At 44.3% G+C, this 27,092-nt stretch overlaps 1 protein-coding gene across 2 annotated transcripts in view; it reads left to right on the forward strand.

Annotated features, from left to right (window-relative positions):
- The window catches only part of SSH3 (slingshot protein phosphatase 3), a 525,251-nt gene that overhangs the window by 318,274 nt on the left and 179,885 nt on the right, over positions 1-27,092 (forward strand). The gene's annotated exons all lie outside the window — the stretch shown is intronic.

The raw sequence follows: 27,092 nt of genomic DNA on the forward strand, positions 1-27,092 counted from the left end.
ATCACCTAGGCCAAGGAGTGTCATTTTTGATGCTCCGGGCCTGTTGGTACCGGCTCTTCCCGGCACCCCCGTGGCGGTGGGTACCTGAATAATAATTGGGGGTTAGCGCTCCGTTTTTTTTGGGGCTAACTCTAAACCCTGGATTAGTAATGGATTCCGTCAATAAGTCAGCCTCCACTACTAAGCCTGAAAATTCAATGAAAAAAAAACAACACATTGGAAAAATTATTTTATAAAAAAAAACCATTCCCCCACAGCCCTCGTTAGCCATTTTATTAAAAGAAAAAAAATCTAGTTAATCACTTCAATCCACCGAATCTGCTGTAATCCTCTGCATACACGGATCTTAAACGAGAAGAAAAAAAAACACACAAAAAATTGGTTACATAGTTAGTATGGTTGAAAAAAGACATACGTCCATCAAGTCCAACCAGGGAATTGAAGTGAAGGGTGTAAGGGAATAAGGGGAAGGGATGTAGTTTTATAATTCTGCATAAGCATTAATGTTATTTTGTTCCAGGAATGTATCTAACCCTGTTTTAAAGCTGTTAATTGTTCCTGCTGTGACCAGTTCCTGAGGTAGACCGTTCCATAAATTCACAGTCCTCACGGTAAAGAAGGCGTGTCGCCTCTTTAGACTAAACCTTTTCTTCTCCAGATGGAGGGAGTGCCCCCTCGTCCTTTGGGGGGGGTTTAACCTGGAACAGTTTTTCTCCATATTTTTTGTATGGGCCATTTATATACGTTTATCATATCCCCCCTTAAACGTCTCTTCTCAAGACTAAACAATTGTAACTCCCTTTAATCGCTCCTCATAGCTAAGATGTTCCATGCCCAATATTAGTTTAGTCGCGCGTCTCTGCACCCTTTCCAACTCTGCAGTGTCCCTTTTATGAACAGGTGACCAAAACTGAACAGCGTATTCCAGGTGAGGCCGTATCAATGCTTTATAAAGGGGGAGTATTATGTCCCTGTCCCTTGAGTCCATGCCTCTTTTTATAAATGACAATATCCTGCTGGCTTTGGAAGCAGCAGCCTGACATTGCATGCTATTCAGAAGTCTGTGATCTACAAGTACACCCAGGTCAGTAAATTTTTTGCGCTCTCCACTGGGGACCGCCCATATTGCAATGTCTTCCAAAACAGGTAGCCTCCAATTGTTGCAAAACTACAACTCCCAGCATGACCAGACAGCCTTTGGGCTTGCTGGGAGTTGTAGTTTAGCAACATCTGGAGTCTCCCTGTCTGGGAAGACACTGCCAGAAGGGCCTGTTCACATTATACAAAATGTACAATGTAAACAGAGCCTTATACTTACCAGCCTGGCTCCCTTCTGTAGCTTTGCCTCTTAATGACGTCATCACTAATGTTGCTCACGAATATTCGCAATGCAAATTTTATTTGCGAATATCGCATATTTGCGAATTCGGGAATATTTGCGAATATAGCAATATATATATATATATATATATATATATACACATAAAGAAGGCTCTAATACTACTGTGTGAGACTGGCGTGCGAATTTTCGCATATGTGAATATTTGCATATTCAAATATTCGCATATACGTGTGTGCATATGCTAATTTTCGCATATGCTAATTTTCGTGTATGCGAATTTTTGCGTATGCGAAAATAAAACGCGAATATGCGAATTTAGCGAATATATGACGAATATTCGTCCATATATTCGCGAAATATCGCGAATTCGAATATGGCCTATGCCGCTCAACACTAGTCATCACTAGGGGTGGAGCTACACGTTCCCGTCGGGGACAGGAGCGAGGGAAATAAGTGGACCTCGTCTTCTGTATACACTATGCACCCCTGTATACTATAACGGCTGGCGGAGGTGAGTAGTGATGCTATACATCACTTCTCATCTCCTTAGACTCTGTGGACCGATCGCTCAGCATCTGACCCACAGAGTGGTACCCTGAAGGCAGTGAAAAACTGCCACACCATACAAATTTGGCTGTTTCCACACACCAGAATAACTGCCAAAATTTTTGCTGCATTTTTTTAGGTGTAAAAAAAAATAAACAAAAAAAAAACCGTGGAAACCTAGCCTTACAGTAGGTCTGTTGTCTACACACCTGAAATCAGTGGCGTACTAAAGGGGGGGGGCGGCCCGCCCCGGGTGCCGCTCACAAGGGGGGTGCCAGGGGCAGACTGACCCGCCGCCGCCACCACTACTGAGGATCCGGGACACTCGTTCTCCTGTATGCGTGATACACGCACATACAGGAGAAGGCTTTCCCTCTGTGTGAGCCGCATCTGCAGCCTCCGCCCCCATGCAGTACGCAGTACAGGCGCCGATGACGTCACTCATCCGGCGCCTGTACTGTGGAGGGGAGAAGACGCGGGCCCTGCAGCTGAGGAGATCGCTGCGTGGGATATCAGGTGACCATCCTTTTTTTATTTTTTTTTCTCAACTCTGCATACACCTATGGGGAAGGGAAGGGGAGGGGGGGGGTTACTCTACATATACCTATGGGGAAGGGGAGGGGGGGTTACTCTACATATACCTATGGGGAAGGGGAGGGGGGGTTACTCTACATATACCTATGGGGAAGGGGAGGGGGGTTACTCTACATATACCTATGGGGAAGGGGAGGGGGGGTTACTCTACATATACCTATGGGGAAGGGGAGGGGGGTTACTCTACATATACCTATGGGGAAGGGGAGGGGGGGGTTACTCTATATATACCTATGGGGAAGGGGAGGGGGGGTTACTCTACATATACCTATGGGGAAGGGGAGGGGGGGTTACTCTACATATACCTATGGGGAAGGGGAGGGGGGGTTACTCTACATATACCTATGGGGAAGGGGAGGGGGGGGTTACTTTACATATACCTATGGGGAAGGGGAGGGGGGGGGTTACTTTACATATACCTATGGGGAAGGGGAGGGGGGGTTACTCTACATATACCTAAGGGGAGGGGGGGTTACTCTACATATACCTATGGGGAAGGGGAGGGGGGGTTACTCTACATATATCTATGGGGAAGGGGAGGGGGGGTTACTCTACATATACCTATGGGGAAGGGGAGGGGGGGGGTTACTCTACATAGACCTATGGGGAAGGGGAGCGGGGGTTTACTCTACATATACCTATGGGGAAGAGGGGGGGGTGTAGCTGCATATACATGTGGGAAAGAGGGGGGATGTAACTGCATATACACCTATGGGAAAGGAGGGGGGGTGTAATGGCATATACCGGTACCTATGGGAATGAGGGGAGGGTGTAACTGCATATACCTATGGGAATGAGGGGGGGTGTAACTGCATATACCTATGGGAAAGAGGGGGGTGTAGCTCTGCTTATACCTATGGGAAAGAGGGGAGGGGAAGGTATCTCTGCCTATACCAATGGGAAAGAGGGGGGGGGGGATCTGCCTATACCTATGGGAAAAAAGGGGTTCAACTCTGCCTATACCTATGGGAAACGGGGGGAGGGGGGTTTTAACTCTGCCTATACCTACGGGGAAAGGGGGTGGAGGGACTCTGCTGCCTATACCTAAGGAGAAAGGGGAGTTAACTCTGTTCCTATACCTATTGGGAAGAGGGTTAAACTCTGCTGCCTATACCTACAGGGAAGGGGGCTACCTAACTTTATACCTGGATGCCTAACTACTTACCTACATACCCAGCTACCTAACTATGTACATACCTGGCCTTCATACATGGCTGCCTAACTACTTAGCTAGCCCCCTACCTACCTAACTTGTCAACTACCTACATATCTGGCTTCCTGATCTACCTACCTAGTTACCTATTTACCTGGCTACCTACCTACCTGCCCGTTTACTGTGCAGGACACCAAGGAGGGAATTATTACAGTTTGTGGGCCTATAGATGGAAAGATTGTGTAGAGGAGGGGAGGGCACTGGAAAAATACATGTTTTTCCTGCAGATGTTAAGAGATCCACATGGCGGTCTTATCCGGATGGAGAAGAAAAGGAAAGAGGACGCCGCTGATGAGAAAAGAAGTAATTGTGAGTCCCAAAATGTAACTGTAATCGCTTATATGGTATATGCATCCTGTGTATAGCTGATATCTACCGCCATATGGTCCTGTATATAATCACTTATACAGATCCTTTATAGTATACTGGTCTGTGTATAATGGTTTTATTCAGTACAGTATGGCGGTATTATCTAGTTATTGTGTGGTGGTACATATTTACTCTTTGTATACCAGTATTATTAGTCATGGAAATTTACCTATGTTAAAGTGTTTCTTATATATATAAATTTTAGTTTATTGTGTGTGGGATTTAGGTGGAATAGGGGCGTGGCAGAAGATTGAAGAGCTGCAGAGCCTAGTAGGGGCCCTTGCTTTTTTTTGGTCCGTGGGCCCCGAGTGTTGTTAATCCGCTCCTGGGAGGGGGGGGGGGGGGGGGGGGGTGCCAAACAAAGGGTCCACCCCAGGTGCCAAATGCTCTTGGTACGCCCCTGCCTGGAATGCATCAAACTCCCTCCCACTGACCATAAGCAACAAATATAAAACATATTAACCCCTTAAAGGGGTACTCCGGTGGTTAATTTTTTTGACTATATGGCATCTTCTTTGTAAGTTTAGTTTTTTTTTGCAATATACATGTATTATATGGCTGGGGATGTATGGACTGCAGGGGAATAAATCTTATACTGGGAATGATCTCTATGGGGGAGATTTATCAAAACCTGTGCAGAGGAAAACTTGCCCAGTTGCCCATAGGAACCAATCAGATTGCTTCTTTAATTTTTCACAGGCCCTCCTAAAAATGAAAGCAGCAAGCTGATTGGTTGCTATGGGCAACTGGGCAAGTTTTCCTCTGCACAGGTTTTGATAAATCTCCCCCATTATATGTGAAGGGGGAGGGGGGGGGACTCCTGAATGACACATGCTGGGAGTTGTAGTCCCTGTTGTATGTATGTGTGTATGCTAGTGTTTACAAACCAGTGTGCCTCCAGCTGTTGCAAAACTACAACTCCCAGCATGCCCTGACAGACTTTGGGCATGCTGGGAGTTGTAAATTTGCAACAGCTGGAGGCACACTGGTTGGGAAACACTGTTCTAGCCTATTCAGCATACACAGCATGTTACACCAGTGTTTCCCAACCAGTGTGTCTCCAGCTGTTGCAAAACTACAACTCCTAGCATGCCCAAAGGCTGTCAGGGAATGCTGGGAGTTGTAGTTTTGCAACACCTGGAGGCACCCTGGTTGGGAAACACTGGTGTATGCCCCACAGAGGTGTGGTGAACTACAACCCCCAGGAGACTACAGAGGCAGCATGCTGGTGTTATACCACAAACTGAAGACTCCTGAATGACACATGCTGGGAGTTGTAGTCCCTTTTGTGTGTGTTTGACAGTGTATCCCAACCAGGGCTGATTATATTAGTGTGCTGTGTATAAGGGGGCCGACCTGGGAAAATAGTAGGGTGGGTAAAGGGCGGAACAAACAAACAAAAAAAAAAAAAAGGAGCTGCCCCAAACCAGCAAGGCATGTGGCATTCTGGGATTTGTAGTTTTCAGCACAGCAAGAAACAGGAAATAGAAGCAAAGATAGGAAAACAAAGTGGGGGATAAAAAGACAACAAAGAATGGAAATAGAGTAGGCTAAACAACAAGAATAAAAATGAAACAAAACAAATAGGGTAAGTCAAAAACGGAAAAACACGTTGACCACCGGAGTACCCCTTTAAGGACGCAGCCCATTTCACCTTAAGGACGCAGCCCTTTTTTGCATATCTGACCACTGTCACTTTAACCCCTTCCCGACCTATGACATACCTGTACGTCATGGGTGGCAAGGTGTTCCCGACCCATGACATACAGGTACGTCATGAACATTACTGCCGCTACTCGCGGCACCCCACAGCGCCCGGAAAGATGGTGGCTATCACTGATAGCCAGCCATCTTACCGTGCGACCACGGGGGGTTTCATCCCCCACCCCCCCCAGCGATCGCTGCTATCAGCTGGTCAAATCTGACTAGCTGATAGCAGCGTTTCGCTATGAAAATACTTAGCAGCGCGGTGTGTGAGTCCCGATCACGGGGATCGGGACACACACCGCTCTGCTAAGTGTCCCTGACCTGTCCCCCGGCGTCACTTACCCGTCCGAGCGGTGTCCCGAGCGGTCCCGGCGTCCTCCATGCGGTCCCGGTCCCGGTTTGGAAACACTAAGTTTGGTTGCAAAACACTTGAAAGTTTATTACTTAACTTAGTGTTTCCAAACCAGAGTTCCTCCAGCTGTTGCAAAACTACAACTCCCAGCATGCACGGACAGCCAAAGGGCATGCTCGGAGATGGCAACAGCTGGATGTTTGCCCCCTCCCCCCAATGTGAATGTACAGGGTACACTCACATGGGCGGAGGTTTACAGTGAGTGCTGCAAGTTTGAAATGGCGCAAATTTTGCGCTGCAGCTCAAACTTCCAGCGGCAAACTTGCTGTGAACCTCTGCCCATGTGACTGTACCCTAAAAACACTACACTACACTAACACTAACCTAAAATAAAAAGTAAAAAACACTACATATACACATACCCCTACACAGCCCCCCTCCCCCCAAAAAATGAAAAACGTCTGGTACGCTACTGTTTCCAAAACGGAGCCTCCAGCTGTTGCAAAATAATAACTCCCAGTATTGCCGGACAGCCATTGACTGTCCAGGCATGCTGGGAGTTTTGCAACAGCTGGAGGCACCCTGTTTGGGAATCATTGGCATAGAATACCCCTATGTCCACCCCTATGCAAATCCCAAATTCAGGCCTCAAATGCGCATGGCGCTCTCTCACTTTGGAGCCCTGTCGTATTTCAGGGCAACAGTTTTGGGACACATATGGGGTATCGCCGTACCCGGGAGAAATTTCCTTACAAATTTTGGGGGGCTTTTTCTTCTTTAACCCCTTATGAAAAGGTGAAGTTGGGGTCTAGACCAGCATGTTAGTGTAAAAAAATACATTTTTTACACTGACATGCTGGTGTTGCCCTATACTTTTCATTTTCACAAGAGGTAAAAGGGAAAAAAGACCCTCTAAATTTGTAACGCAATTTCTCCTGAGTACGGAGATACCCCATATGTGGGCGCAAAGTGCTCTGGGGGCGCACAACAAGGCCCAGAAGGGAGAGTACGCCATGTACATTTGAGGCGATTTGCTCTGGGGTGGCTGATTGTTACAGCAGTTCTGACAAACGCAAAACAATAAATATCCATATGTGACCCCATTTTGGAAACTACACCCCTCACGGAATGTAATAAGGGGTGCAGTGAGCATTTACACCCCACTGGTGTATGACAGATTTTTGGAACAGTGGTCTGTGAAAATGAAAAATAAAATTTTTGATTTGCACAGTCCACTGTTTCAAATATCTGTCAAACGCCAGTGGGATGTAAATGCTCACTGCACCCCTTATTAAATTCCATGAGGGGTATAGTTTCCAAAATGGGGTCACATGTGGGGGGGGGTCCACTGTTCTGGCACCATAGGGGCTTCCTAAATGGGACATGCCCCCCAAAAACCCTTTCAGAAAAACTCACTCTCCAAAATCCCATTGTCGCTCCTTCCCTTCTGAGCCCTCTACTGCGCCCGCCGAACACTTAAAATATGCATTTGAGGTATTTCCTTACTCGAGAGAAATTGGGTTACAAATTGTAGGGTGATTTCTCTCCTTTTACCCCTTGTAAAAATTAAAAAATTGGGTCTACAAGAAAATGCGAGTGTAAAAAATGAAGATTTAGAATTTTCTCCTTCACTTTGCTGCTATTCCTGTGAAACACCTAAAGGGTAAAAACACTTACTGAATGTCATTTTGAATACTTTGGGGGGTGCAGTTTTTATAATGGGGTCATTTATGGGGTATTTCTAATATGAAGACCCTTAAAATCCACTTCCAACCTGAACTGGGCCCTGAAAAATTACGATTTTAAAAATCTTGAGAAAAATTGGAAAATTGCTGCGGAACTTTGAAGCCCTCTGATGTCTTCCAAAAGTAAAAACTCGTCAATTTTTTTATGCAAACACAAAGTAGACATATTATATATGTGAATCAATATGTAATTTATTTGGAATATCCATTTTCCTTTCAAGCAGAGACTTTCAAAGTTAGAAAAATGCTAAATTTGCTAAATTTTCATGAAAGTTTTAGATTTTTTACCAAGAAAGGATACAAAAATCTGTGAAATTTTACCAATAACATAAAGTAGAATATGTCACGAAAAAACAATCTCGGAATCAGAATGATAAGTAAAAGCATTCCAAAGTTATTAATGTTTAAAGTGACAGTGGTCAGATTTTCAAAAAATGCGCAGGTCATGAAGGTGAAAATGGGCTGGGTCATGAAGGGGTTAAGCATTAATAACTCTGGGATGCTTTTACCTATCATTCTGATTCTGAGATTGTTTCTTCGTGACATATTCTACTTTAACATAATGGTGAATTTTTGTCGTTAATTTTGTTAGCATCAGGTTCTCATTACTTAGAGATCTGCTTTCACTACGTCTCAATTTCCTGTCTACCAGGCCACAGTCCCTTTTTCAAGGAGACACCTAAAAAGGGAGACACTTGTGTAGTAATTGTCAACATAAAGGTGATACCCTTTGTCTAGTATGGGGCATAAAAGGTCCCATACAATTTTGCCACTGATGTTGAGGATGGTGGGACATTGTGTGGGACAGATGTGCGAATCTTTACCTTCGTAAATACGGAATCTTTGAGTGTATCCACTATCACTCTTACAGAGCTTGTAAATCTTTATTCCGTATTTTGCATGTTTACTTTTCAAATATTGCCAGAATGCCAACCTCCCCTTGAAAAGCACAATGACTCATCGATGGCTATGTTTTTTTGTGGGGTATATGCATCCGAAAATTTTTCATTAAAATGAGTTATTAGTGGCCTAAGTTTATAAAGTCTGTCATAAGTAGGATCATCAGGGCCCGGGCACTGTCTGTTGTCACTAAAGTGGAGAAACCTTAGCAGTACTTCAAACCGCTCCCGTGGCATTACAGCCCTGTACACTGGTGGGTCATACAGTACATCTGTAGACCAATAGGAACGTATAGTGTTTTGTTTTGTTTTTTTCCCCAATTTAAAGTTTAATCGTTTTGAGTAGAGAAATAAACAACAACAAAAAGAATCCAATATAGCAAAGAGAGCGACATCTCAATTCAAGTAATGATAACAAAACCATAATCACCAGGTCGGCCTTTAGGAACAGTAAGCCGAATATAGTATCACATGAAGTAGGATATTGGTGCTATCAACAAACGTGTCAATACTGTAAAAATGACAGAGGAGTAAGCACCTGTCATTAGAAAAGACAGAGAAGTGAAAGAGTGGACTCAACCACTACCTAGCACAACAAAAGAACGGTAAGAAAAGAAAGAACCTAAGAAAGTAAAAGTAGGCAGATGACAGGGGGAGTATTAGAAACCATAACACTAGACAACAGAGGGCAAAGACACAACAGGGAGAAAGGGGGGAGAACAGTTAGGATACCACGGGGTTCCCAGAGGCCAGGAGAGTGCAGTATTTTGGAGTAGTTTGGAAAGACAGCCAGTCAAACCAGGTCTTGTTATAGCGTTCACCCTCTGCAGGGGACAAAGCTATCAATTCCTCCATACCTTGTAGATGATTAACTTCCCCCACCCATTCACTTATCGTGGGAGCGTCAGTCGATCGCCATTTACGAGGAATGACTGATTTTGCAGCCTGCAGAAGATAGCACAAGATAGACTTTTTATAAGAAGAAGAGGAGACATCAAACATGAACAACAAGGACGCTTCAGGGGAATCCGGTATGGAGACACCGGTGACCTTACGGGCAGTGTTGTGTACCGCCTCCCAGAAAGGGCGCAGGGAAGGACAACCCCACCAAATATGGGATAAGGTGCCAATCACAACGCCAACATGACTCAGAAACTGAGGGATACCAACCGTGCAGCATCTCCGGGGTGCGGTACCAGCGTGATAGAATTTTATAATTAGTCTCTTGGGCCTTGTTAGCAAGGACAGATTTATGTCTGAGAAGAAAACATTTCTTCCACTGTGCTGGGGTAAATTGTTTATTGAGTTCTGTCTCCCAAGCGGAGAAAAATGAGGGTAAGGAAGAGGAATAGCGGGTTAGTAATAACTGATAAAGAAGACCAATGGTATGAGGAGGGACAGGAGGAGTGAGGCACAAGGTTTCGAAAGGAGTGAGGTCCCGATGTAGGCGGGTAGAACGAGAAACAGAGGAGTAGAAATGTTTCAACTGCATATACTCAAATATGTTACAGGGCCTAGAAGACTCGGCAGGGCAGAGGTCAAGGAGAGGTAGCACTCCAGAAGGAGAAAGAACATGTAGGAAGCGCAATGAGGTCGACCCCAACCCCCCCAGAAAAGAGCGAGAGGAGGCCCCAGGAGGGAAGGCCGGGTTATCAGTTATGGGCAGCATTGGGCCCAATGGATCAATCAGAGATCCATTGGACGGAGAGCTTTTAAGGGCAGAAAGCATCTGACGCATTGTAAAGGAAATCAATGGCAAGGAGGGCGTAGGTGGGGGCCAAGTCCATGGAAGACCATCAACCCTTAACCCCTTGGGGACGGAGCCCATTATGACCTTAAGGACGGAAGCATTTTTTGCAAATCTGACCGCTGTCACTTTAAGCATTAATAACTCTGGGATGCTTTTACTTATAAATTTGATTCCGAGATTGTTTTTTCGTGACATATTCTACTTTATGTTAGCGGTAAATTTTCGGCGATACTTGCATCCTTTCTTGGTGAAAAATTCAAAAGTTTCATGAAAAATGTGAAAATTTTGCATTTTGCTAACTTTGAAGGTCTCTGCTTATAAGGAAAATGGATATTTCCAATAAATTATATTTTGATTCACATATACAATATGTGTACTTTATGTTTGCATCATAAAATTTATGAGTTTTTACTTTCGGAAGACACCAGAGGGCTTCAAAGTTCAGCAACAATTTTCCAATTTTTAGCAAAATTTTCAAAATCGGAATTTTTCAGGGACCAGTTCAGGTTTGAAGTGGATTTGAAGGGTCTTCTGGTTAGAAATACCCGATAAATGACCCCATTATAAAAACTGCACCCCTCAAAGTATTCAAAATGACATTCAGTAAGTGTGTTAACCCTTTAGGTGTTTCACAGGAATAGCACCAAAGTGAAGGAGAAAATTCAAAATCTTCCATTTTTTACACTGGCATGTTCTTGTAGACCCAATTTTTGAATTTTTACAAGGGGTAAAAGGAAAAAAATCCTCTCAAAATTGGTAACCCAATTTCTCTCGAGTAAGAAAATACCTCATATGTGTATGTCAAGTGTTCGGCGTGTGCACTAGAGGGCTCAGAAGCGAAGGAGCAACAATGGGATTTAGGAGAGTGAGTTTTTCTGAAATGGTTTTTGGGGGGCATGTCCCATTTAGGAAGCCCATATGGTGCCAGGACAGCAAAAAAAAACACATCGCACACAATTATGGAAACGACACCCCTCAAGGAACGTAACAAGGGGTACAGTGAGCCTTAACACCTCGCAGGTGTGTGACAAATTTTTGTTAAAGTCGGATGTGTAAATGAAAAAAAAAATGTTTCCACAAAAATGCTGGTTTTTCCCCAAATTTTACTTTTTTACAAATGGTAATAGGAGAAAATGCCCCCCAAAATTTGTAACCCCATTTCTTCTGAGTATGGAAATACCCCATGTTTGGACATCAAGTGCACTGCGAGCGAACTACAATGCTCAGAAGAGAAGGAGCGCCATTGAGCTTTTAGAGAGATAATTTGTTTGGAATGGAAGTCGGGGGCCATGTGCATTTACAAAGCCCCCCGTGGTGCCAGAACAGTGGACCCCCCCACATATGACCCCATTTTGGAAACTACACCCCTCACGGAATGTAATAAGGGGTACAGAGAGCATTTACACCCCAATGGCGTTTGACAGATCTTTGGAACAGTGGGCTGTGCAAACAAAAAAATTAAATTTTTCATTTTCACGTACCACTGTTCCAAAAATCTGTCAGACCCCTGCAGGGCGTAAATGCTCACTATACCCCTTATTACATTCCGTGAGGGGTGTAGTTTCCAAAATGGGGTCACATGTGGGTATTTATTTTTTTGGGTTTATGTCAGAACCGCTGTAAAATCAGCCACCCCTGTGCAAATCACCAATTTAGGCCTCAAATGTACATAGTACACTCTCACTCCTGAGCCTTGTTGTGCGCCCGCAGAGCATTTTACGCCCACATATGGGGTATTTCTGTACTCAGGAGAAATTGCGTTACAAATTTTGGGGGGCTTTTTTTCCTTTTACCTCTTGTGAAAATAAAAAGTAAAGGGCAACACCAGCACGTTAGTGTAAAATTTTTTTTTTTTTACACTAACAGGCTGGTGTAGACCCCAACTTTTCCTTTTCATAAGGGGTAAAAGGAGAAAAAGCCCCCCAAAATTTGTAGTGTAATTTCTCCCGATTACGGAGATACCCCATATGTGGCCCTAAACTGTTTTCTTGAAATACGACAGAGCTCCAAAGTGAGAGAGCACCATGCGCATTTGAGGACTAAATTAGGGATTGCATAGGGGTGCAGGGTGCCTCCTGCTGTTGCTAAACTCCCAGCATGCCTGGACAGTCAGTGGCTGTCCGGAAATGCTGGGAGTTGTTGTTTTGCAACAGCTGGAGGCTCCGTTTTGGAAACACTGCTGTACAATACGTTTTTCATTTTTATTGGGGGGGACAGTGTAAAGGGGTGTATATGTAGTGTTTTACTCTTTATTAGGTGTTAGTGTAGTGTAGTGTTTTTAGGGTACGTTCACACTGGCGGGTTACGGTGTGTTTCCCGCTAGGAATTTGCGCTGCGGCGAAAAATTTGCCGCAGCTCATACTTAAAGCAGGAAACTTGCTGTAAACCCGCCGTGTGAATGTACCCTGTACGTTCACATGGGGGGGGGGGCAAACCTCCAGCTGTTTCAAAACTACAACTCCCAGCATGCACGGTCTGTCAGTACATGCTGGGAGTTGTAGTTTTGCAACAGCTGGAGGCACACTGGTTGGAAAATACTGAGTTAGGTTCTGTTACCTAACTCAGTATTTTCCAACCAGTGAGCCTTCAGCTGTTGCAAAACTACAACTCCCAGCATGCACGGTCTGTCAGTACATGCTGGGAGTTGTAATTTTGAAACAGCTGGAGGCACACTGGTTGGAAAATACTGAGTTAGGTTCTGTTACCTAACTCAGTATTTTCCAACCAGTGTGCCTCCAGCTGTTGCAAAACTACAATTCCCAGCATGACTGATCACAGAAGGGCATGCTGGGAGATGTAGTTATGCAACAGCTGGAGGTACGCAACTACAACTCCCAGCCTGCCGAGACAGCTGCTTTCTGTGTGGGTATGCTGGAATTTGTAGTTTTGCAACATATGGAGTGCTAAAATTTAGAGACCACTGAACAGTGATCTCCAAACTGTGGACCTCCAGATGTTGCAAAACTACAACTCCCAGCATGCCCAGACAGCAAACAGCTGTGTGGGCATGCTAGGAGTTGTAGTTTTGCAAGATCTAGAGGGCAGTATAGAGATCACTGTGCAGTGGTCTCTAAACTGCAGACCTCCAGCTGTTGCGAAACTACAAATTCCAGCATGCCCACACAGCAAACAGCTGTCTGGGCATGCTGGGAGTTGTAGTTTTGCAACATCTGGAGGGCTACAGTCTAGAGACCACTATAGTGGTCTCAGACTGTAGCCCTCTAGATGTTGCTAGGCAACTACTCACCGGCTTCCGTCGCATCCGCCGCCGATCGCCGACGCCGCCCGCCGATCCCCGTCGCTCCGCTGCCTCCGGAGGGGTAAGTGGACTCCGGTGCTGCTCCTCTTCGTTTTCCCCGTTCTGCCCCGCCTATTGTGGGAGGGCAGGACGAGGGAAAACGAAAGTAAACCCCTCCGTCCCTAATCTGCTATTGGTGGTCGCGTCTAGACCACCAATAGCAGAGATAGGAGGGGTGGCAACTCTGCCACCTCACTCCTATCGCTTTAGGGGGATCGTGGGTGTCTTAGACACCCGCGATCCCCCTTCTATTCCGGGTCACCGGGTCACCATAGACCCGTAATGACCCGGAATCGGCGCAAATCGCAAGTGTGAATTCACTTGCGATTTGCGCCGATCGCAGACATGGCGGGGTCTAATGACCCTCCTGGGCATTTGCACGGGGTGCCTGCTGATAGATATCAGCAGTCACCCCGGCCCGGTCCCCGCCCGGCGCGCGGCGGGGGCCGGGGGCCGAAATTCCCACGGGCGTATGGATACGCCCTTCGTCCTTAAGTACCAGGACGCAAGGGCGTATGCATACGCCCTTCGTCACCAACAGGTTAAAGGTGAGACATCATGCGCGATACGCACCCAGAGTTTGGAACCAACATTATGGAGCAGGTCCAATAAGCGTGTGTGCATCACCGCCATATAGTACATGCGGCAATTGGGCAGGCCCACACCTCCGCCCCCCCTTAGGACAGAACAGTGTCTCCCGTCGTATCCGGGAGTGACCTGAGGCCCACACAAATGAGCCAAACCTACTCTGCATAGTACGCCAAAAGGAGGAGGGAATACAGATAGGTATCGTCTGCACGAGATAAAGCAATTTTGGTAACAGGGTCATCTTTAGAATGTTAATCCTCCCGAACCATGAGAAATTTTTTCTGCGCCAAGACTGCAAGTGAGCGTCAAACTGTGTCAGTAGAGGCACAAAGTTACTATGGAACAGGCAAGACAAGTCTGCAGGAATCGTCGTGCCCAGATAGGAGAGACCCTTAACAGGCCATGCAAAGGGAAAGTTACGTTTAATAACGTCAACCGAGGTCTGGGGGAGGGAGACATTGAGCGCCTCGGATTTGGCCACGTTAACCTTAAAGTTTGACCAGGCGCCAAACCCAGACAGCTCAGCCATTAAGGAGGGAAGTGAAACATGGGGATTAGTGATATATATTAAAAGGTCATCAGCAAATGCTGAACACTTATACACTGTATTACCTATGGGGATGCCCGAGATGTCTGGGTTCCGGCGAATGGCTGCCATGAGGTGTTCCATGACCAAGACATATAACAGTGGGGACAGGGGACAACCCTGTCTAGTACCGTTATGTATGGTGAAGGCCTTAGACAGGGTACCATTAATTTTAAGGCGTGCCGAAGGGGTCTGATAAAGGGAGAGAATTTTGGAAGTAAGAATAGGGCCAAGACCGATAGTGGATAAAGTTTGCATTAAAGAGGACCAAGATATACGGTCAAAGGCCTTTTCGGCATCCAAGGAGAGAATCATGAGTGGAATCGCCCAGGTTTTAGCATGGTGGATAATGTCTAGGGTCTTTAAGGTATTGTCGCAAGCCTCCCTCCCCGGGACAAAGCCCGCCTGGTCAGGGTCGTATAGTGTTTTTTTTTACAAGCCCCATATTATGAAAGAGCCCCCAAAATTTTAGAATCTCGGTAGCATTGGCTCACATAAAATGATGAGGGGTGACTGGCCAGATACTGTGATGCATAAAGATTGGTTTGTGTAACCATCAGGTTCACAAACTCATCAGTGAGTTCCCTGTACCCAGTGGTGTTGATTTTTATTCCTGGGTCAGATGTGAAATCAGGAATTTCGGGAGCAAATACAATTGAGGGCACCCAATCTGAATCAGTTGGCCGAATCTCCTGCCTACTACGCCTTTCTGGGGGTTCCTCACTAACACTTGATGAGGGCAATATGAAATTTTCCTCATTCTCTCTGGTTGTTTCCGTGTCTGAATATAGAATGGTATAGGCCTCCTCCGCACTATATGTCTGTTTAGCCATGCTACAAGAGACAAAAATGTTTGCAGAAAAGGTCAACACACAGAAGGAGAGAATACTAGCTAAACTACCCTACCTAAGCTATATATACTCTATTTTTCTATCTATCTTACTATCTACATCCAAAGTAGTAATCCGCAGCACACCGGGAGTAGGTGCAAAAAAAATGTGCTTTATTCCATACTAATACAGAGCAACGTTTCAGCTGCCATGCAGCCTTTCTCAAGCATCATAGTAGTGACAAACAGGAAGTATATAAAGGTGTACAAGTGATTGAAACATTATGAGCATGCAATCAAATCATTAAGGCATACATAAATATAAGTGTACAACATCATAAGATACAAGGTAATAAAACCATTGTAATTTAAAAGAAGCAGTGAATAGTGTATTAAAATTAAAAATGCAGGTCAAAGGCTGCAAAGTATTATAAAAAATTGCCAAAATACATTAACAATCATAATTAATAAACATGTGCAAGGTTTAAAATAACAATCAGGTAGGCAGAGTATGTCGGCAGCACTCACCCCTATATCCATATAAGGAAAACGCCACGATGGCTAATTCATACCCCGGGACGTGTGGCATGTAGGTAGATAGAAACACCCGGTCACATGACCTGTTTCATCACCACACGTCACGTCCGGTGTTAGAGTAAACAATACTGGTTGTCAAGCAGGAAGTTGGGCAGGTCGATGGTTCCGAAAGCGAGGTCGATCATGTGATAATCACATGACTTAGTCTCGCTTCGTCCGCATCTTCCCGTCCTGGATTCCCTTCTCAGCGCAGCCGCGCTGATCAGGGGAACATCTCTGTGAGTAGGTGCAGCAAACGTTGTGTGGCCGTCACCCTTAGCAACACCTGGTAATAAGTAGAAAGAATATAGAAAAGATATAGTAAAGATAGAGGAATGGTAGATGAAAATAGATGGAGTAGATAGAATGAGATGAAAAATAAATGTGAAAATAAAATAAAAATGTATAAAAAATAAAAAAATAAAATAATTAAAATTAAATAAAATTAAATTAAAATTAAACAAAAATATAAAATAAAGAAAAATGAACAATTAAATAAGAAATTAATAACATGATAATATGTTGCACAATATCTGTCTTGTTATTACACTGTGGCACATCCTTCCCTCTCACCTCTAGTTTTTTTTTCTCTCGTGCCCCCGCATTGCGTGCTTGCGCATATGCTGACAGGGAAACCTCCCGTACCCGCAGGCATTCTAGATGTCCATCGGGAATTCAGAGTGAGATTAACCATAAACAAGGTGGGCATTTCACCGGGGGGTGCCTGCGTCAGTGTGTAGACCTACAGCTGGAGTTTTATTATCGCTTTCATAGTCATTATAATAAAAATAATAATGAAAGAATAAAAAATAATAACAAAAAATAATGAAAATTAATAATAATAAACATAATAGAAATACGGATAGGAGAAAGAAAAATAAAGAGAAACATTGTGTTGGGGTGTAGGTCACAAACAGCATTATTTATTGCACCATATGTCAACCAAACAGTTTTGAATATAAAACACTATTTGACATGTACGTCCACTTTTGTTATATACGCCTTGATATGCCCATGTGGACTCGTCTATGTTGGCGAGACTACATGGGATTTCAAGACGCGTATCAATCATCACCAGTATACTATTAGGAAAAAACGTTTGGATCTACCGGTATCCAAGCATTTTACTGAAATGTGCCATTCTGAGTGGGATCTCCGATTTGTCCTTTTGGACCACACTCCCCCCCTGAAAAGGGGTGGGGATCGTGTGAGCAAACTTAAGAAAACAGAACTAAGATGGATATATCAGCTTGGGTCTCTTAGACCCAACGGACTTAATGTAGACTTTACGGTCACTCCGCAGATTTACCTGGCGTAACCCCTAGCAACCAGTAGATACGCAAACTCATTCCCAGTTTAGTCAGTGGTGACGAAATATTAAGATTAACACGTATGTATTTGTGAATATGTATTCATACTTGTTTACTTTTGTATATTTCAGGCTGGCGAGAGGATGAACGGCTGCGATCACCCTTAGACTACCCTCAACATATTGCCCTTAATATTTTATATTCAAAACTGTTTGGTTGACATATGGTGCAATAAATAATGCTGTTTGTGACCTACACCCCAACACAATGTTTCTCTTTATTTTTCTTTCTCCTATCCGTATTTCTATTATCTTTATTATTATTAATTTTCATTATTTTTTGTTATTATTTTTTTACTTTTTTATTCTTTCATTATTATTTTTATTATAATGACTATGAAAGCGATAATAAAACTCCAGCTGTGGGTCTACACACTGACGCAGGCACCCCCCGGTGAAATGCCCACCTTGTTTATGGTTAATCTCACTCTGAATTCCCGACGGACATCTAGAATGCCCGCGGGTACGGGAGGTTTCCCTGTCAGCATATGCGCAAGCACGCAATGCGGGGGCACGAGAGAAAAAAAACCTAGAGGTGAGAGGGAAGGATGTGCCACAGTGTAATAACAAGACAGATATTGTGCAACATAGTATCATGTTATTAATTTCTTATTTAATTGTTCATTTTTCTTTATTTTATATTTTTGTTTGCTTTTTATTTCATTTTAATTATTTATTTTTTTATTTTTTATACATTTTTATTTTATTTTCACATTTATTTTTCATCTCATTCTATCTACTCCATCTATTTTCATCTACCATTCCTCTATCTTTACTATATCTTTTCTATATTCTTTCTACTTATTACCAGGTGTTGCTAAGGGTGACTGCCACACAACGTTTGCTGCACCTACTCACAGAGATGTTCCCCTGATCAGCGCGGCTGCGCTGAGAAGGGAATCCAGGACGGGAAGATGCGGACGAAGCGAGACTAAGTCATGTGATTATCACATGATCGACCTTGCTTTCGGAACCATCGACCTGCCCGACTCCCTGCTTGACAACCAGTATTGTTTACTCTAACACCGGACATGACGTGTGGTGATGAAACAGGTCATGTGACTGGGTGTTTCTATCTACCTACACGCCACACGTCCCGGGGTATGAATTAGCCATCGTGGCGTTTTCCTTATATGGATATAGGGGTGAGTGCAGCCGATATACTCCGCCTACCTGATTGTTATTTTAAACCTTGCACATGTTTATTAATTATGATTGTTAATGTATTTTGGCAATTTTTTATAATACTTTGCAGCCTTTGACCTGCATTTTTAATTTTAATACACTATTCACTGCTTCTTTTAAATTACAATGGTTTTATTACCTTGTATCTTATGATGTTGTACACTTATATTTATGTATGCCTTAATGATTTGATTGCATGCTCATAATGTTTCAATCACTTGTACACCTTTATATACTTCCTGTTTGTCACTACTATGATGCTTGAGAAAGGCTGCATGGCAGCTGAAACGTTGCTCTGTATTAGTATGGAATAAAGCACTTTATTTTTTTGCACCTACTCCCGGAGTGCTGCGGATTACTACTTTGGATGTGTGACTGCCCTGACCGGGCTATATCGCCGCTGGCACCGCTCTTATTTATATACCTTTTTGGATGTGCTGCTCTTTTGGTATTTTGGGAATATCTTACTATCTATCAATCTTTCTGTCACCTATACAATCTACCGACTGAACCAACCTACAGCTCTCTATATTACTCTCACCTAAACAAACCATCTATGTATTTCTTTCACCTATACAATCTACCTATGTAACTATCTAAAGCTATCTATATATTATCACCTATACAAACTACCTACAGCTATCTATATATATTACTATCACCTATACAAACACCTAAAGCTATCTATATATTACTATCACCTATACCAACTACCTAAAGCTATCTATATATTACTATCACTTATACAAACACCTAAAGCTATCTATATATTACTATCACCTATACAAACCCCTAAAGCTATCTATATATATCTATCACCTATACAAACACCTAAAGCTATCTATATATTACTATCACCTATACGAACTACCTAAATCTATCTATATATTACTATCACCTATATGAACTACCTACAGATATCTATATATTATTATCACATATACTACCTATGTAACTACCAAAAATCCCCTATACTATATACTATCATCTATTCTATATACTATCTATCACCTACACTATACACTATTTATCACCTATAGTATATCCTCCTATACTATTACCTATACTATATACTCCTATACTGTCACCTATATTATATACTATATACTCCTATATTGCTACCTATACTCCTATACCAGGCCAGTCCAGTTGGCCGTCTGTCTCGGAGCAATGTTTAACTTTATTTTTTGAGTGCGGCTCCGGCTGCTCTGCCCTCCTTTTACGTCTGCTCTGCCCCCCTTCTCCGGCCGCCCTGCCCTGCTTCTCCGGCCGCACACACTTCCCCCTTCCTCCGGCCGCACTTTACACCTCCCCAGCCCGCACAATGCTGCGCTAACAGCAGACGCAGGGGCTGCTGGTAATGGACGTGCCCCGCGCGGGTGTGCACATCTGCACATCTGCTTCCACCCCCTGAGATGGCCCTGCCAACAACTCTTGGCGCCGAATGGCCATACCTCTGCATGAGGAAGAATTGGAGGCCATTTTAAAGCACACCTTAGCAGATCGGAGTCGGCGCGGCCTGCAGGTCAGGAGAGTGTGCGATAAGGTGACTCAGAGGGGAAGGGCAAAGGAAGAGGGGTTGGATGTATGTATGATGTGTATTACATATGTATTATGTATGTATATATTATGTATGCATGATGTATTATAAATGTATGATGTGTGTATGTATGCATATGGTATGTATGATGTTTGTATTTAAGTATTATTTATGATGTGTATATATATATATATATATATATATATATGTTACATAGTTACATAGTTAGTACGGTCGAAAAAAGACATATGTCCATCAAGTTCAACCAGGGAATTAAGGGGTAGGGGTGTGGCGCGATATTGGGAAGGGATGAGATTTTATATTTCTTCATAAGCATTAATGTTATTTTGTTCCAGGAATGTATCTAATCCTGTTTTAAAGCTGTAAATTGTTCCAGCTGTGACCAGTTCCTGAGGTAGACCGTTCCATAAATTAACAGTCCTCACGGTAAAGAAGGCGTGTCGCCCCTTGAGACTAAACTTTTTCTTCTCCAGACGGAAGGAGTGCCCCCTCGTCCTTTGGGGGGGTTTAACCTGGAACAGTTTTTCTCCATATTTTTTGTATGGGCCATTAATATACTTATATACGTTTATCATATCCCCCCTTAAACGTCTCTTCTCAAGACTAAACAATTGTAACTCCTTTAATCGCTCCTCATAGCTAAGATGTTCCATGCCCCATATTAGTTTAGTCGCGCGTCTCTGCACCCTTTCCAACTCCGCAGTGTCCCTTTTATGGACAGGTGCCCAAAACTGAACAGCATATTCCAGGTGAGGCCGTACCAATGATTTATAAAGGGGGAGTATTATGTCCCTGTCCCTTGAGTCCATGCCTCTTTTGATACATGACAATATCCTGCCGGCTTTGGAAGCAGCAGCCTGACATTGCATGCTATTCTGTAGTCTGTGATCTACAAGTACACCCAGATCCTTCTCTACCAGTGACTCTGACAGTTTAATCCCCCCTAAGACATACGATGCATGCAGGTTATTAGTACCCAGATGCATAACTTTACATTTATCCACATTGAACCTCATTTGCCAAGTGGATGCCCAGACAGTTAGTCTATCCAAGTCATCTTGTAACTTATGCACATCCTCTATAGACTGTACTGTGCTACAAAGCTTGGTGTCATCTGCAAAGATAGAAACAGAGCTGTTAATACCATCCTCTATATCATTGATAAATAAATTAAACAACAGCGGTCCCAGTACTGAACCTTGGGGTACACCACTAATAACCGGGGACCAATCAGAGTACGAATCATTGACCACCACTCTCTTGGTACGATCCATGAGCCAGTGTTCAATCCAGTTACAAACTAAAATTTCCAAACCCAAAGACCTTAAATTACCTGTCAGACATCTATGAGGGACAGTATCAAACGCTTTAGCAAAATCCAGAAACACTATATCCACAGCCATTCCTCTGTCAAGGCTTCTACTCACCTCTTCATAAAAGCAAATTAGATTGGTTTGACAACTTCTATCCTTAGTAAACCCATGCTGGCTATCACTTATAATACAATTATCCCCTATGTATTCCTGTATGTAATCCCTTATAAGTCCTTCAAACAATTTACCCACAATGCACGTTAAACTTACCGGTCTATAGTTTCCTGGGGAAGACCTAGAGCCCTTTTTGAAGATTGGCACCACATTCGCCTTGCGCCAGTCCCTTGGCACAATACCAGACACCAGAGAATCTCTAAATATCATGAACAGGGGTACAGATATTACTGAACTTACCTCTCTAAGAACTCTTGGGTGTAGTCCATCCGGTCCTGGGGATTTGCTTACATTTATATCACTTAACTTACCTTGTACCATCTCTACATTAAGCCAGTTCAGTACATTACATGATGTGTTACCAGCACTGACCTGGCCAATGTCAGCTCCTTCTTCCATAGTGTATACAGAACTAAAGAACCCATTCAGTAGCTCCGCCTTCTCTTGATCGCCTGTGACAACCTCCCCATTATAATTATTAAGGGGTCCTACATGCTCTGTCCTAGGTTTTTTTGCATTTATATATCTAAAAAAATATTTAGGATTAGTTTTGCTTTCTTTGGCCACCTGTCTCTCATTTTGAATTTTTGCAGTTTTTATTACATTTATTACATGTGTGTGTGTTATGTATGTATGATGTATGTATGATGTGTGTATGGATGTATGATGTGTATATATATATATATATATATATATATATATATATATATATATATGTATATATATATATATATATATATATGTATATATATATATATATATATGTATATATATATATATATATATATATATGTATATATATATATATATATATATTATGTATCAGAATAAAGGAAAAAAGAAAGTTACCTCCAGCTCTTCCAAGGAAAATAGTGCTTGTAATAGAGCTGGGCGGTATGGCCAAAAATGTGTATCACTGTATTTTTTTTAACTTATGGCGGTTCCACGGTATATAACAGTATTTCTTTCACCCCCTCCTCCAAATCATGTGACCCACGAGCGCTCTTCTGCTTCCCCCCCACCAAATCATGTTATCCGCCAGCGTTGTTCTGCTCCCCCCCACCAAATCATGTGACCCGCCTGCGCTGTTCTGCTCCCCACCCCCAATTAATTATCAGCCCAACGCGGTACTACTCACATATGTCAAGCACTGCCCTCCTCCTCTTTGTTGCGGGCCGACACCGGCGCTGAAACTCTATACTGTACGCCAGTGGTCTCCTACCTGTGGACCCCTCTAGATGTTGCAAAACAACAACTCCAAGCCTGTCCGGGCATGCTGGGAGTTGTAGGTTTGCAACAGCTGGAGGTCCGCAGGTTTTGGACCACTGCTGTACGCTGTATCCCTATGCCCGGGCTGCAAAAGATAAAGAAAATAAACTTTAACTTACCTACGTCGGCCTCACGCTGGGGACTGGAACGTCGGACAGCCGTCAGCCTATCACCGATGCCCTGCCCCGGCCGGTGATAGGCTGAGCCCTCTGTCATGTAAGAAGCCGTCCAGAGATCCTTACATGACAGTGGGCTCAGCCTATCACTGGCCGGGGCGGGACTTCGCTGCGGCCAGTGATAGGCTGACCGCTCTCAGACGTTCCAGTCCCCAGCGTAAGGCCGACGTAGGTGAGTTAAAGTTTATTTTCTTTATCTTTTGCAGCCCGGGCATAGGGATACAGCATAGAGCAGTGGTCTCAAACCTGCGGACCTCCTGCTGTTGCAAAACTACAACTCCCAGCATGCCCGGTTTGCTGTCTGGGCATGCTGGGAGTTGTAGTTTACAACATCTGAAGGTCCACAGGTTGGAAAACCACTGGCGTACAGTATAGAGTTCCATCGCCAGCGGCCCCCAACAAAGAGGAGGAGGGCAGTGCTTGCGGGTGACATATGTGAGTAGTACCCCGCTGGGCTGATAATTAATTGGGGGGAGCAGAACAGAGCAGGCGGGTCACGTAAGATTAGTTCCCCGATGTGGAGCTGATAATTCATTCCCAAGGGGGAGGGGCCCAATCGGTATTGCGGTATGGGAAAAATTCATATCGTGCAGCCCAAAAATTTCGGTATTCGGTATGAACCGGTATACTGCCCAGCCCTAGCTTGTAATATTAAAATTTCAAACATTTAATCTGTATACATTAAAAATAAAAAAGGTGGACATCAATCATAAGAGAAGCGTAACTCCAGAACATTTCGAGCTACATCTAGCCATGATTAAGAGCTAAATGTAGCTCGAAACGAGTAGGCATTTCGCTTCTCTTTTATGATTGATATCCACCTTTTTTTATTTTTAATGCATACAGATTAAATCTTTGATGTTTTAATACTACAAGCACTGTTTTCCTTGGAAGAGCTGGAGGCAACTTTCTTTTTTCCTTTGTTCTGATACACGGGACATGACCCGCTCTCCACAGTCCTTGCTCTTCTACCAGCAAATATACTCAAAACTACTACAGCACCGACCTAGCATCCAACCTGGTAGCTGAAATGACACTTTTTTTTTTTCTCTTTTTTATGTATTATGTTTGTGTTATGTATGTATTATGTATGATGTGTGTATTTATTATATGTGTGAAAGATGTATATGTGATATGTGATAGATATGTGTGTATGTATGTTGTGTGTATGTATAATAGATGTGTGTATGATAGATTTGTGTTTGTATGTATAATAGATGAGTGTATGATGTGTGTATATAAAATAGATGTATGTATGTATGATAGATGTGTATACAATAGATGTGTGTATGTATGACAGATGTTTATATAATACACACATCTATCAAACTTACACATCAAATATCATACATACACCGATCATATACAAATCTACTTTAATCAGGGGTCTGGGGAAAGGTGACAGAGGAGCCTGGAGAGGACTTAGTTAGGTGTGGGGAGAGGGGGGTACAGAGAAGTCTGGCAGTGATTTGGGTTGTGGGTGGGGAGTGTAACAGAGGAGCTGGGTATGTTCACATGGCGGAATGTCAATGTGGAATTCTGCAGGAGTATTCCGCACGGACATTCCGCTGCAGCAGAGTTTCATTGCTCTCAATGGGATTCTGCTGCACTGTGCACACTGTGGAATCTACTCGGCAGATGTTTCTGCTGCAGAAATTCCCTGTTCTTTTGCGGATATTGCTTGAAAATGCATTGCCATCTACGGGTGCATTTCTGAGCAGTCCTAGTGCCTGCCAGATTATTCAAATGTGCGAAATCTGGTGACATTCCACACAAATTACATGGCCTCAGGAGTCGGGGGGGGGGGGGGGGAGGCAGAGGGCTCTGGAGGAGGAGGATGGAGGAGTCTGGAGGAGTAGGGAAAAGAGGGGTCTAGAAGAGGTGGAGAAAGGGGTCTAGAGGAGAGGATCAAGGAGGACAAAGAGGCCTTGAGGAGGATGGAAGAAGACAGAGGGCTCTGGAGAAGGAAGATGGAGGGGGACAGAGGAGTATATAGGAGGGGGACAGAGGGGTCTGGAGGAGGAGAACAGATGGGTCTGGAAGAGGAGGATGGAGCAGGACAGAAGGGTCTGGAGGAGGAGGACAGATGGGTCTGAAGGAGGATAGAGGAGAACAGAGGGGTCTGGAGGAGGAGAAAGATGGAGGAGGACAGAGCGATTTGGAGGAGGACAGAGGGGTCTGGAGGGGGTTGGAGGAGGACAGATGGGTCTGGAGGAGGAGGATAGAGGAGGACAGAGGGGTCTGGAGGAGGTGGATAGAGGAGGACAGAGGGGTCTGGAGGAGGAGGATGGAGGAAGACAGAGGGGTCTGGAGGAGGAGGATAGAGGAGGACAGAAGGGTCTGGAGGAGGTGGATAGAGGAGGACAGAGGGGTCTGGAGGAGGAGGATGTAGAAGGAAAAAGTGGTCTGCAGGAGGAGGACAGAGGGGTCTGGAGGAGGAGGAGGAGAGAGGGGTCTGGAGGAGGACTGAGGGGTCTGGAGGAGGAGGAGAGAGGGGTCTGGAGGAGATTGGAGGAGGACAGAAGGGTCTGGAGGAGGAGGATGGAGGAGGACAGAGGGGTCTGGAGGAGGTGGACAGAGGGGTCTAGAGGTGGAGGAAGTGGGAGAAGGATAGAGTGGTCTGCAGGAGGATGGAGGAGGACAGAGGAGTCTGGAGGAGGATAGAGGAGGACAGCGGGGTCTGGAGGAGGACAGAGGGGTCTGGAGGAGGAGGAAAGAGGGGTCTGGAGGATGGAGGAGGACAGAAGGGTCTGGAGGAGGAGGATGGAGGAGGACAGAGGGGTCTGGAGGAGGAGGAAGATGGAGGAGGACTGAGGTGTCTGGGTGAAAAGGGGAAAGAGGGGTCTGGAGGAGGAGGATGGAGGAGGACAGAGGGGTCTAGAGGAGAAGGATGGAGGAGGACAGAGGGGTCTGGAGGAGGACTGAGGGTTCTGGAGGTGAAGGAAGATGGAGGTGGACAGAGGGGTCTGAAGGAGGATGGAGGAGGAATGAGGGGTCTGGAGGAGGATGGAGGAGGACAGAGGGTTCTAGTGGAGAAGGGGAAAGAGGGGTCCGGAGGAGGAGGATGAACGAGGCAAGAAAGGTCTGAAGGAGGGAGATGAAGGAGGACAGTGCAGGGATAGAATTTAGCCAAACTGAGAAGACTTGGTGCCTGGACCAACAGAGAAGACGTCACTCAGGTCACTGATATCATTGTGTTTTCTCCTGACTGTCCCATCAGAGCTGTAGTCACTTGTTAGTTCTGCAGTGATAATGGGTGATGCTGTACCCCAATCTGTGGCTCTTCAGCTGTTGAAAAACTACACCTCTCATAATACCTGAGGCTCTCCAGGCATGATGGGAATTCTAGCTTTGCAACAGCTGTAGAGTCACTTGAAATTAGGTAATCGGTGGGGGTCCAAGCATTTGGACTCCCTCAAAACAATGGGCTGCTTATTCTAAAATGCCCGGGCCAATTTTTGGTCCCAGTCCGGCACTGTCCTATACTATATACTAGTGCCTATACTAAAAACTCCTATACTATCACCTATATAACTTACTATATACTAGTCCTAACTATATATATATATATTTTATTTTGACCGCTCCCTTATAGAAAGGAGCACTAGGAGGGGTATCAGGGGTAGATATAGGTAGTTTGAGGAGACTAGA

This window comes from Hyla sarda, chromosome 7 (assembly GCF_029499605.1).
Source record: "Hyla sarda isolate aHylSar1 chromosome 7, aHylSar1.hap1, whole genome shotgun sequence".
Lineage (NCBI taxonomy): Eukaryota > Metazoa > Chordata > Amphibia > Anura > Hylidae > Hyla > Hyla sarda.